At 34.4% G+C, this 12882-nt stretch overlaps 1 protein-coding gene across 1 annotated transcript in view; it reads right to left on the bottom strand.

Moving 5' to 3' along the window:
• The window catches only part of LOC142239792 (uncharacterized), a 348222-nt gene that overhangs the window by 248153 nt on the left and 87187 nt on the right, over nucleotides 1–12882 (bottom strand). The gene's annotated exons all lie outside the window — the stretch shown is intronic.

The raw sequence follows: 12882 nt of genomic DNA on the forward strand, positions 1-12882 counted from the left end.
CCCGTCCACTGGGCCCTGAAGTTAGCAACCCAGTGGATGTCTTTGAATTTCTCTGCATGGTGGCCTAATATCGCACCACACTTGAAATTCGTAGTAGGTACTTATTACGATGATTTTATCCGCTATTAAAAAACACGTCCGTTCCGTTCGACGGTTGAAAATTAATTTGGGGATAAATGGGACACTGAAAAAAATATTTGAGTTCTCCATTTGTATTTTTTCTTTGTGAGTTTTTGGATGATGAATTTTGTTGATTAGTGAGTTGATTAGATGTACTGGAAAACTATTTTGTCGAAGAATATTTTTAATTTTTAAAATATTTTGACTTTTGAATCTGTCATCACTCAGGTACATTACTTCCTGTATAAGTCGGGGATTCAAGATTCTTAAGTAGTTTACCTACGTATTGTGCAAGTCCATAGCATGGGGCTTTCATCGATGATGAGATGGGCCTGAGAGGGACACAATCTTTGTGTATTTTAGGGAGACCGTATAGTTCTGGTGCTACCGCACAATTTGACGTTAGCCTGAATTTTTCCCATTTTGTTATATATTCTTTTTTGAAAAGTTCTTGTACAATATTGTTATTTACTTTGTAGTTTTGAGGTTGGATCTTCTCGTACTTTTCTGTATGTGTTTTTGTCTTCTAGTATATCATTCATCTTGTTGTTGTAATCTTCTTTGTATATTACCACCGTCTTATTTCCCTTGTCTGCAGAAGTGATTCTGATTTTGTCCTTGTGTTGTGATATGAATCGTTTTGTGTTTTCATAGATTCCTAATATAAATTTTTCTTTCTCCGTATTTTTCATATTTTTCTTGTATTCGCAGATTCTATTGGCCCATTTTGCTCTTGTGATATCCTTTTCCTTGTCGTCTTTTATGGTCTGTATCCATTGTTCAATGTCTGCGATCAGTGGTATTGGTGCGAAATTCTTTTTACATATCGGTAATGCGAATTTGTTTCCCAACGATAATATCCATTTGTTTTCCCGACTGAATTCAATGTCTGTAAGATGTATAAACCAATCTTCGTTGAAGTGGAAGTCAAATTTGGAGAATTGATCTTGTTTCAGGCGTTCTATTTTGGAAAAATGAGTCTGTTTGGTCCTTGATTTTATGTTGTTATATCTTTTCCATTGCTCTTGTTTAAATTTTAATAGTTCCATTTCGTTCAGTGTATGTGCCATTTCTCTCTCAATGTTGTGAATTTCAGTTTTTATCTGTTTTAATGTGATATGGCTCTCTCTGATCTCTACGTTGAGAAGCTTTTGCTGTAAGTTTTGTTGTATTTTGTCTGCTTGCTGTTTTGTTTGTGGACAGTTGAAAAGATCTGGTATATGTATTGTTGCATTCTTTATATGTTTTGGCCGTCTTTCTGTTTGCTTTGCTAATTTACTTATTGTTATACACTGGAGAGCCTACGCATTCAACAGAGAATAGAGACGTCAATGAACACTAAGGAAGACAAAGATAACGCCAACTTACAGTATTCCATTGCAATAATTTAAAGAGTAAACATACATAGTTCTGTGATATAGATTTAAAGTTTTGCTGCAATATTTACATTTTATTTATTTATTTAGTTATTATTATTGTTTGTGATGTCCAGTTTTAATAATTCATAAATGAAACAAATGTAAAACAATTGTAAGTAAGAACTAAAGTCCACAATTACTGAAATCTAAATAGAATTTTCCTCTACAGATATTTCAAATAAAAAAATTCTCTGGAAAAGGTCGGAAAAAAGCCGACGAAACGTCGAGAAAAAAGATGAAATAAACTTGTTTTATTTGCATTTATATATATTGACCAAAACAGCCCATTAAAATAAACAAAAATTATTTTCAAAAACGTGCAGATAGCCCTTATGAAATACTAAGAGGCTGTTATGAAATCACATAAAAAGTACTGTATTCTCATAAAACAAAAATATTGTAATACAGAAAATATTTACACTTAAATATTTGGCTGTTTACTCTATATTTTTAATATGTTTTAACTTTAATGTTAGTTTATACTATCAAATAAGGTTTTTGTTATCCTTTTTGCCTTAAAATTAATTATGTACATAAAACGGAAAACACAAAAGTCTGTACTAATATAATTGTTGAAATATCTAGTTGATAAAACTCAAACTGTAATATATACATTTCTTAACTCGATTATATGTAAAAACATTGGATTTATAAATATTTGAAATGAAAAAAAAAAATATTAAGAGCTGTAATTAAGATGAAAAAGCAAAAACTACTAACATCGGCTTTTTCACGTCGTGGGCTTATATATGTTATATCCGAAAGCACAAATAAACCTACGTTAATTGATAATTTAGAGGGATTGAACCAGTTTTTTTCGAAATTATAGTACAAATTAAGAATTTATTTTGCTGCCAAATTAGTACATCAAATACCAAGATATCTTACGAAATAATCCTTTTTAATAGCTTTGATTACATCGTATACACATATTTTTCTGCGTTGCCACCCAACATATATATCTGGATTAAATAGCACAGTCAGTTCCTTTCTTTGCTAACAAAAATCTGGTCCCAAAATATGTCATATCAACGCCCACAGCTTGACTAACAAAATAGATGAGTTTAGATACATTTTTGAGCAGTCGGATGTGGATATAATATGTGTATCTGAAACCTGGTACAAAACCTCCACAACTGACAACATTGTCGCTATGTATGGTTATAACATCATTCGCAATGATAGAGCCTCTCAATATGTGGCAATATATATAAAGAATTCTTTGTCATATAAGGAGTTGTGTAAGTCGAATCACGATGACAGAGTGGAGTATGGCTTTATCGAACTTACATTAAATACACACAAGGCGTTGTTAGGATGTATATATTCGCCTGAAACTCTTATTACGACACTCATGGGCATCACTGTTCACTACGATGATATTATCATTGCCGGGGACTTGAACAGCAATGTCTTGTGCGATCACACATTACTGAAACATTTGAATCAATTGGCCACACAGTTAACAAGACCATACCAACACATTTTTCTACTTCATCAAATAGCTTATTAGATATTATTAGATATAGCTTATTAGATATATTCTTCTATATTCAAAACATGATCTTTTATTCATGACATACATGTCGCATTATTCGCAAGAAGAGAAGCAACAGAAACTTTTCCAAATTTGTACAACTTTTCCAAAATTAACCATTTCAAACTTTCGCAGGAAATTGATAATATCGACTGGAATACAATTTTCTACATCCAGTCAACTTATGACCAACTTGCTTTTGTGAATCACAACCTAGAACATTTACTTAATTCCTGTGTTCCATTGCAAATGCCACGTAACAAGCCACACGATAAAAGCTGGTTCAACTCTAATATAAAGGAATTAATAAACAACGTTGGAAACGCTTCAAAACACCACAACTGCATAACGAATTCCGCTCGCTTCGAGCTGAAGTTAATAAGGCTATAAAACTATCAAAAATCGCTTTTTATCAAAACAAATTCAGCAGAGCACTAGACTCTAAAATGAAATGGGAAACCATAAAGGAAATTGGAAAGCAAAAAATGGCATTGCAAGTGGAAATTCAGATGAGATAAATGAAGCATTTCTAAACATTCCAATTAATAATGTTTCAAATACACATGTACAACTTGCAATGTCAACTTCAGCATCAGAGCCAGTATTTCGACCATTCACTGGTTTTGAGTTTTCCTGCGTAACTCCAAATGAGGTCATGCAAAGCTGCTTCGCGGTTAAATCTAATGCTGTCGGAGTGGATAATGTATACCCAAGATTTTTAAAAACTATTTTACCAAAGATTTCCGCTTATATAACACATCTATTCTTTTGTTGATCTTGGCATTGTTATGGATCGTAATTTTAATGGTCATATTGATTTGATGGTGAGTAAGGCGTATGGGGTTCTAGGGTTCATAAAGCGTTGGGCGAAGGTGTTTTCGGACCCTTATGTTACAAAGAGGCTTTTTACTGCCCTTGTTAGACCCATTCTAGAGTATGGTTCTATCGTGTGGGATCCTCAGTATGAAGTTTACATTGATAGGATAGAATCGGTTCAGAAGCAGTTCTTGTTGTTCGCTTTGAGACATCTTCATTGGAACAGTGACTTTGTTCTTCCTTCATACACTTCTAGATTGAGTCTGATTAATTTGCCTACTCTTAGGAGCCGACGGACGATGTTGAGCTCCATGATGATGTATAGGTTAGTTAGTGAGGAATTGATATATAGGATTAGGATAAAGGTTCCTTTTAGGGCATCTAGGAATTACCACTTTTTTAACATTGATTTTCAACGTTCGAATTATGCTTCTGTGGAGCCTATTCGTAGGATGTGCATTATTTTTAATTCAATCTATCATCTAGTTGACATTAACCTTAGTATTGATATGATGAAGTCTAGAATTTTAGCATCATATTTGGATAACTAATACATTAGTTTTATTGAATAACCTAATATTTGATCTTGTGTTTTAATATACCCGGCTGATGAGTCCTTCTCTGTAGCTGGTCAAATCCCTCTGCCTCCACCCCGCCATGGTCCGGATCATGGTGTGTACGCTGTCCCTACGTCATGGGGACGAGGCCCTCACGGTCGGAAGGGGCGGGAAAGTGGGCGATGGGACCGTTCGAAAAAAAAAAAACTAACACAATTATAACCACAGGCCCATATCCAATGGGTTGGAAGCACGCCAAAATGATGCCGATACAAAAACCAAATGCAACAAACGAATATCGACCAATCTCGGTGTTACCGTTCTTATCTAAAGCATTCGAACGTATAACTCACAACCAAATATCTGAATACTTAAGGCAGAATTCTTTATTATCTGCATATCAATCTGCATTCAGACTCAAACACAGCTGTATTACTGCACTTTTGGACGTAACTGAAAACATTAGAAAGAGTATAGATGACGGCCTACTAACCCTTTTAGTTTTATTAGATCACTAAAAGGCCTTTGATTGCGTCAATAATGATATACTTTGTCTCAAGCTAGAGCGATATTTCAATTTCTCAAACTCAGCTGTACGATTAATTTCAAATTATTTAAAACATCGCATTCAATCTGTGTATTTAAAAAACATGTCATACAGCCCTAAGAACCTCGTTGCTGGAGTGCCACAAGGATCAATTCTCGGTCCGCTGTTATTCAGCATTTACATAAATGACTTGCCAAATGTTCTTGAACATTCCAAAATACACATTTACGCGGACGATGTTCAAATTTATTTAAGTTGCCCCAAAACCAATCTCTCTGATGGCGTATCCAAATTGAATAAAGATTTAGAGAATATACATTCATGGGCAACTGCAAATAGTCTTCAAATAAATCCAAAAAAAATCGAATTTCATACTAGTAAATGGGCGAACACAATGCATAGAATGTGAATACATGGTAAAGATTGGTGGAGTGAACATTGAACAGAAGGAGAAAGCGAAAAATCTTGGAATAATCTTCAATAAGTCTTTCAGCTGGAATGATCAAATAATTTCTGCCACTGGAAAAACGTTCGGTATGCTACGAACATTATACCAAACCCAGCACTACACACCTCTTCATACTCGTATGAACCTGGCAAAGACGTATCTAATCCCTATATTGCTATATGGCAGTAAACTTTTTACAAAAACGGATATAAGAAGCAAAAATCGTTTAGAGGCAGCTCATAAATCTATCCTGCGATATGTCTTCGGTTTAAAACGATACGATAGCTGTTCGCACAGTAAATTAAATTAAACTTTGGCAGATCTAACAGACGTATACTCGTTATTCCTTCCCGCCATCAACTTCTGATCTCTGAATGGCAATTTTTCACAAATACAACCCGTCTTTGGAACTCCCTTTTTTAATCCCTATTTTCAATCATTTACAAAATTAGTTAATTATTGCTGCATTGCTATTGTTTTAATTTTTTCTTTTTTGTTTTTTTTTTTTTTTTTTGTGCTTTTGTATTTCTACTTTTATTTTTAAATTTATTGTTAATCTATTTGTGATTTTTATTTAATGTACTTAATGTTTTTTTATACTCTTGTCTGTTCTACTACCAATTTGTGGACAATTGCTATAGAAACTTGTCTAATCACATACATTTTTCATTTCATTTTATTGAGTACCTACACAACAAGATTAAAATCTTATAATAACAGTGCAGGATTATAAATGTTAAAACATCTCCGATTTATAATAAGTATATACAATAATTAAATTTAAAGATAAAAAGAAAATAAATTAAAATTAAAATAAATAAAAAATTGTATTATTAATAATAGAAAAAAATATATAAACATATATAGAAATTACTTTTAATATTCAATTGCATTGTATTATTGATGATTGAAATTGAAATTGTGATATTATATTCTATCTACAAGCAAATTTTTAATGATAAATATTCTAATTTTGAAATAAATTTTGAATACTCTTCTTAAAAGATGATGCGTCGGGTGGTAGAGTGTTCCAGAGACGTATTGTGCCAATAAAGAACTGCCATTCGGATACAAGACTTTTCCTTATAAACCGAATTTTATCATAGAGATAGCTGGATTTCCGTTTGTAACTCAATTTATGTAGAAATACTAACGACTTGACATTAAGCAGGGTATTAAAACTAAAGCCAAAGAGGGAGTTTGTAACATACGAAACATGATCGGTCCTGCGTAACCCATACACATAATGAACTATACTATTGAATGCCACGTTAAGTCTATTTTTGTTCACGGAGTCACAATTCGCGAAGAGTTCAGATCCGTAAATTAAACCCGGTAACAAAAGACTTTTCGCCAGGAGAAGTCGAATATTGACTGGTGTGTAGGAATGAGTAACCCATAAAGCACGTAGTTTTGCATATGTTTGTCCAACGGCTGTGTTTACATGACTTGACCAACTCAATGTGCTATTGAATACTACTCCAAGATTCTTAGCACTAGTGACGACATCGATTTTCTGACCATTCATCATAATGTCAGCATTGGACAAAGAGAACCTTCTATTCTTGTGTATAATCAAACATTTAGACTTTTGTGGATTTAGTAGCAGACCATTTGCTGTTGCCCATCGAAACACACGATCAAGGTCGTGGTTAAGTTTCCCCAAACACTCACTAGTATCACATACCGTACTACTTAAAAAGATTTGTATGTCGTCTGCATACATAAGTATCTGACTATGGACTATTTCTAGAGGGAGGTCATTTGCGTACATACAAAATAATAGAGGTCCAATTATAGAACCCTGTGGAACCCCTTTCGTAACTGGTAATGGCAATGAAAAAGTATCTCTGGTGTAAACCGTCTGTAACCGATTGTTTAGATAGGAAGTTATGAGAGAGGAAGCAGTAGGTGAGAAATTGAAAAATCTTTGAAGTGATGTAAGAGTACAAGAAAACTAACATGATTCTCATCAATATTTCTCCTAATTGACTCCGATACTTCGATCAGTGCACTCACACAACTATGATCTCTGCGGAAACCAGACTGCCTTTCAGATAACAAGTTACCGCGAAGAAGATAATCATATATCTGCTTATGTAAAATCTTTTCGAACACTTTAGAAACATAACACAAAATAGCAATGGGTCGTGACTCTGAATTAGATTTCGGTATCGGAATAATCTTTGCATGCTTCCATATCGTGGGATAAGTACTGGAGGTCAGAATTGTGTTAAATAAGTAGGTGAAAAGAGGGAGCAGTATTCATATAAACCTGGGGTCCATTCCATCCAGGCCAATATCATTCGACTTAACCATGAAAAAACTCTCTATGACCTCATCTTGGGTAACGCACCTGAACTCGAAATCGTTCCTCTCAGATAAGTTTCCTCCTATACCGTCATCCGTGTCATAGAAGGATGTGTCCGTCGGAGGGGCAGGGATATTAGTAAACATCTCGTTCAAGTCATTTGGATCACCTTGATAACCGACCGATGACCTATGACTTCCCAACGCCAATATCATGTATAATTCTCCATTTTCCCCTGGAATCTACAGCAGAATTGAAACGCATAGAGTAATATTCAGTCTTCGTCGCATTGATATTTCTGTTCGCTATTCTCCGCGCCGATCGATACTCCTCTAGAAGATGTGGTAATCTAAAGCGCTTCCATCGTGAGTATGCAATATCCCTTTCCCTAATAGCAGTCTTAATCGTGTCGTTAAACCATGGTTTAGTACCTGATTTCACTTTGATCCTCTTAATAGGCACAGTTGCGTTATATAGATCACATACAGCATTTCGCAAAACATCAAATAGCTGGTCAACAGATATGAGTCCATACATGTCATGCCAATCTATTTGTCCAAACATATCCTGCAGTCCAATATAATTCAAATTACGAAAATCACGGTACTTGTATTCGATCTGATCCTTCTGTAATTCAAGATTATAAGACAGGAATAAAGGGTGATACGGTCATAATTTGGTCAAGGGAAAACGCGTGTCAATCGGTGAAATCGTTTATTTAAAAAATCAAATTAAATTTCTTTTTCAAGTTCAATTAGTATAAAATTCAGGAAAAATATTCAGTTACACAGAAAAAAATATCACCAAAATATTTCCAATTAAAAAGTTAATTGAAGTTGAAAATTTTTTCAATTAAAAAATTAATTGATACAATTAACTTTTTAATCATGATAGAAAATTAAGTTAATTAAGTCAATGATTGAACATTTTAAAATTTTAATTAAAAAATTAATTGATACAATTAACTTTTTAATCAAATTCGGAAGACTAATTCAGTTAAAAAAAGTGCTGATTTTTTTTTAATTTTTAATGAAAAATGTATTTCAACCAATCATTTGTTAATCCAAATAAAAACTTTAAGCCAATTCAGAAAATAATTAAAAATAGTTACCTTTTTTAATTAATAAATTATTTGAGTTTTGCAATCAACATCAATTAAATTTTTAATTGAATCAATTAAAAAATTAATTGAAATTTGCTGAAAAAATCAATTAATTTTTTAATCAAGAATTTTTTCTATGCCCAATTAAAACTGAGATTGATACTATCATTTTCGTGATTGAAGACATTTCAATTAAAAAATTAATTGGATCAATTAATTTGGTGATTGAATCAGAAAAAAAATGTTTGTGTGTAGGCTTTCGCTTTTCCAAATCCGAATTGCCGGGCCTCACGCTTGACATCTGCCATCAGATTTTGTACAGCCACCTTGTCCACCTTCTTCGCCGCAGAAAGCCAGTGTGCCTTGAACTGCTGCTCGTCCTTAGCAGTTTTTTTGGTCTTCTTTAGGTTCCGCTTGACAATAGCCCAGTATTTCTCAATTGGGCGCAGCTCTGGCGTGTTGGGAGGGTTCTTGTCCTTGGGAACCACCTGCACGTTGTTGGCGGCGTACCACTCCATGGCCTTTTTATCGTAATGGCAAGATGCCAAATCCGGCCAAAACAGTACGGAACAACCGTTTTTCTTCAGGAAAGGCAGCAGACGGTTATTCAAGCACTCTTTCACGTAAATTTCTTGGTTGACAGTCCCGGAAGCTATGAAAATGCTGCTTTTCAAGCCACAGGTACAGATGGCTTGCCCAACCAGATATTTCTTTGCGAACTTTGACAGTTTTATGTGCTTGAAAATATCTGCTACCTTTCCCTTTCCTTTTGCCGTATAAAACTCCTGTCCCGGAAGCTGCTTGTAGTCGGCTTTGACGTAGGTTTCGTCGTCCATTACCACGCAGTCAAACTTCGTCAGCATCGTCGTGTACAGCCTCCGGGCCGTCGTATTTTGTTTATCATCGCGATTTGGAGTTACTACCTTCTTATAAGTCGATAGTCCGGCTCGCTTTTTGGCTAGATGCACGGTTGTAGACGATACACCCAGCTTATTTGCGGCATATCGGAGAGGTCAGGGTTTCGCTTGAAACTACCGGCAACTCTCGTTGTCGTCTCAGCTGCTTCCGGTTTTCGATTTCCCCCCGATCCAGACTTCCTGGCTGTCGACAAACGTTCCCCAAACACTTTAAATACATTTGTAAAGGTTGATTTGGCAACTTTTAGCGATTTTGCCAGCTTTGCGTGCGAGTAGCTCGGATTTTCGCGATGCGCGAGCAAAATTTTGATACGCTACGTCAAGTTTATATTGACCAAATTTTGACCGTATCACCCTTTATAAGGTCGTGTTTCGAGAAACAAGGAGCCGAAATCTGGTCGTATAGGAGGACGTCAGACAAATTATTTACAAAAAACAAATCCAGAAGAGTATTAGAAGAGGAAGAAAAATGTGTCGGATTCGTATTATTAGGTGTATATAACCCAATAGCCAACATATTATCTGTTAATGTTGAATTGACGAGAATATTCGAATTAAAATCACCGGTAATAATTACGTCTTCATACCCCAATGTAATGGATCCTAATTTAATCTGAAACTGATCCATACTTATCGTATTATCGATAACAACATCCAACTAAAATCTTCCTTGAAGTAGACACAAGTTCAACAAATACATACTATTCTCTCATCGCGGGTAGATTTCGTACGAAACTTTGCCTTCAAGGTTTTCCTCACAAATATTGCGACCCCTCCCCCACGGCTTTCCCTATCATATCTGAACACGGAATATCCCCTTAAATTTATCAATCCATTGGGAATGGATGAGCTTAACCAGGTCTCTGAGACGCATATAATGTCAGTACCCGTATCCTCAAATATGTATCTTATTCGCTTAACTCTGCGCGTTAATGTGACAGATTGATACACCGTTCCTTTGTTTAGATAAAATACTTACTAAGTTCTTGGTTATGTCTCTGGAACCTTTTCAAAATCATTGGTTACCGAAAATAATATTGTATCACAATGCGAAATACTATGAGCAATTAAATTATAACAAAAATAAATTATAACGAAAAATAATAACGCAAAAAATAATAGAAACAAATGATAATATTTAGATATTTTTTCCCAAATCAGACTGATTAACTGAAGAATTAAAATCATCCAAGACTTTTGAATGAAATATGCATATAGGTTCATTGTTGTCAGTTGGTTTGATATACACGAGTCCTCGAAATGTATATGCAGCTTTCACAAGTCCATTTTTCTTCAGTCGTATGGCGTCTTGCAAAAGCTGATAGTTTGTGTTGGAAATATTCTCATTTATATAGTATTTTGAATTGGAGTTAAACCCAATATTATTGAGTGTCAATTGATGATTGTTGGTTTTTTTATACGCTGCTACTGATTTGAGCCAAAAGTTCTTATCATATGAGGACAAAAATTTGGTAATTATAACACCATCAGGCGAATTTATAGTTTTTGTATTGTTGCGATTTTGGAGGCGGTGTATTGATTTAATTTCCTAGAGGTACAAATTGTAACAAATATGTTATTCAGGTCTTCCTCTTTTTGGTAAGGAATTCCGTTAATGCGAATTTCACAAGCCACCTGAGAGTTTTCTTGTCTTAATAGGGCCATTCGGAGATCTTTAATATCCGATTTTAAAAAGTTTACTTCATTATCCTCCTTTTCTAAATTTGAAATACGTTCTTTTAAATTTATTACATCCGTTGTAAGTTCAGCCAATCTTTTATCGAAATTATTCATCAATCGTTCTTCGGTCTCTCTTAACATCAACTTAAACTGGTTCATTAATCGTTCACTCAAAGCGATCATCAAGCATTTGCATTATCCGAAATGGTGAATCGGAGAGACGGGGTGTTTTTAGCAGGTTTCCAGTGAGAGAGTGACGAATGGAACTCTCTCTGTTACGCTTGGGAGCTTTGGGATCATATCGAAATATCGTTTGTAACACATCGAAATATCGATTTCCGACTATATAAGTATATATATATTCTTGGTCAGGGAGAAATTCTAAGACGATATAAGCATGTCCGTCTGTTGTAATCACGCTACAGCATTCAATAATGGAGCTATCGTCCTGAAATTGTCATTGTCAACTGAAAAATCTGTTTGAGTGAGATCAGCTCCATTTGAAATATCCATTATGAAAAAGGGCGGTTTGGATTTGAATTTCAATGCAAAATTGCAGGGGGATTTGCGGTGTGAGTAAATATTTCAGAATATAAATTGGAGCACACTGTTAGGCAAGTTTTATAATTGAATAACAGGGTGATCCGTGATGCCTTTTGTAGTGTGGGCAAATCTTTTAATTTAATAACAGGGTGATTCTTTATGTCTATTATTTAAATGATGTAGCATAAGTTTAGGAGCACACTGAAATTATTTAGAGCTTTCGCTTATTAACTGTTGTCATTTAGTTGAGTTTTAATATCGATGATTTTCGATTGTTTTAACATTTGACAATAGTTTATTCTCACACTCTCAAACTCTCTTGCTTTGTTTACACTAAATTGTTGTTGTATGTACTTCTTCTTTTGATATTGAATAAACATAAAAGTTTTTTACAATTATTGAAAAAGCTGAGCTTTGCACTGATTTTCTTTCAGCTTTTTTTCAACACAGGGTGCTTATGGCAACGATTGTTTTTTATTTTAGCTTTAAAATAAGTCTATATACACCAAACAAATGGATTTTACTGGAGCCCAATGAAAACACGTCCACTCACGACAGTGACTTTTCCAAACATACTGTAATAATAAGATTGTAATCTTGTTGTATTTGATACAATAAATAAATAAATAAATAACTCCGCTCCAGGTTTCATTGGAACATCAGGTTTCATTAAAATGTATCGGAATCTAGATGGGCGTTAAATAGTTTTGGACCTTTCAAATCCCCCGGACCTTGCCCACACGTTGTACCGTTGAAATTTGAAAACGGATTGCATTCAAACGTTTCTGCCTGCATATTATTATATTATTATAAAAAAATTCTAAAATACTTCAATATGACGTCATGAGGATATTAAAAATAGTTTTAGAAATCAAATTGAAAGATC

This window comes from Haematobia irritans, chromosome 5 (genome assembly GCF_050003625.1).
Source record: "Haematobia irritans isolate KBUSLIRL chromosome 5, ASM5000362v1, whole genome shotgun sequence".
NCBI classification, from domain to species: domain Eukaryota; kingdom Metazoa; phylum Arthropoda; class Insecta; order Diptera; family Muscidae; genus Haematobia; species Haematobia irritans.